At 65.3% G+C, this 1,525-nt stretch overlaps 1 long non-coding RNA gene across 1 annotated transcript; it reads left to right on the top strand.

The window, feature by feature from the left end:
* Positions 1–762: 762 nt before the first annotated feature.
* LOC138922350 (uncharacterized) lies at positions 763–1,333 on the top strand. Its single transcript, XR_011435440.1, has 2 exons — positions 763–865; positions 1,195–1,333. It is a non-coding gene; the product is annotated as an uncharacterized lncRNA (long non-coding RNA).
* The last annotated feature ends 192 nt before the right edge of the window (positions 1,334–1,525 follow it).

The raw sequence follows: 1,525 nt of genomic DNA on the forward strand, positions 1-1,525 counted from the left end.
GACTGCGGGTCGCTCGGGCTTCTCGCAGTCCCGAGGGTTCCGCGGGCACGTAGCTGCGAGACCCGGGCGGCTGCCCTCCGCCCGGCTCACGGGGGCGGTCGTGTCCATCAGCTGGTCGTGCGGAAATCCCGTGGTTGGCCTCCCTCCCTCCCTCCCTCCCTCCCTCCCTCGTCCAGCCGCACGTTGCGGGGTTCGTGCGACTGGGATGAAATAGACCTTCCTTCCAAAGGACAATCGGAGATCATCCATCATACCTCTCGAGTCCCCAAAAGCCAAGAAAACACGCCAACCAAAAACGCTTTTATTATGCCAACGGTTCCCGTTTTCATTCCTATCTTTTAGGGAGGTTTGGTGGCAGCAGCGGCCGAAAGCAAAAGGAAACCCGAGGAAAGCGGCTCCATCCACCAGGGCTGTGTCTCATCCGTGCCGACGCAGGAGGGACGGGCTTCGTTCGTTCGTTCGCTGCGGCCCAAATTCCCGGGCCGCCCGAGGACCGCTCGCACCGGCCCGAGGGAGGGAGCCCCGGCAGGCAGGACGCCTCCGGTGAAATGGCCAAGTCGACCGCGCGACCCACAACCCGCCCGACTGGGGGCGAGAAGGCGCATGGAGGAGGAACTCCGTCCCCTAGTCGGCAGACGGCCCTGGGACAGGGACGTTCGCCAAAACCTCCCAAGGCCGCTTTCCGTGACCGAGTCGGCCCTCCCCGCCTGTACTCGTCCCGGCCCGAGAAACGAGACGCGGGGTGGATCGGGACCAGGCGAACGCACCAGGCCGGCCGGCGCTGCATCCTCCCTCCCCCGACCTGACCTGACCTGGACGAACGCCTCCCCATCGCCCGCCCCCGCGAGGCTGATCCGTCCGGCCGGTGAGGAGGCCGCTTGTCGGGCGCCACCGGCTGCCCGGCATCCACTTATATAGTGTTCGAGGAGGTCGACCAGGTGGCCCGGCCGGGATGGGGGGGGGGGGGGGGGGTGCGGGGGGTGGTGTCCCGGGCGGCGGGGGGCGGGGGGGTAGGAGTGGAGAGGGAAAGGTGGGCGGGGCGAATGCCGGGGGGGGGGGGGGGGGGGGGGGGGGGGGCGGGGGTCGGCGCGGGGCGGGGCGGGGCGGGAGTTGGGGATGGGGGAGGGGCGGGAGGCCGTCTGGACATGGAGGGTCGGAAGAGCGGTGGTGACAATGATTTTCATTATCATTTAGAAAGAAGAACGTGGACTTCTTTAGAGGAGTCCTTTGAATAGCTTCTCCATTTAGTTAACATACATCCAAATGGAGGTCGGGAAACTTGGGTCCTGTTAACATATGGATGGAAGTGGAAAGAACTATCGCGATGACCGTCCTTGTGTTTCTTTTATTTTTTCTTTCTTCCTTCTCCCCAAAGCCGCCCCCCCCCACCCCCGCCCCGCCCCGCCCCGCCCCGTCCCGTCCCGTCCCGTCCATCCATAGTTGTAGGTTCCAGTGGTAGGTCTTTCGGGTTTCTGCTATGTGGGCTTGAAGGGCGATGCTGGGTCTGGGGCTGCGCCAGGATCCG

This window comes from Equus caballus, unplaced genomic scaffold (genome assembly GCF_041296265.1).
Source record: "Equus caballus isolate H_3958 breed thoroughbred unplaced genomic scaffold, TB-T2T haplotype2-0000774, whole genome shotgun sequence".
NCBI classification, from domain to species: domain Eukaryota; kingdom Metazoa; phylum Chordata; class Mammalia; order Perissodactyla; family Equidae; genus Equus; species Equus caballus.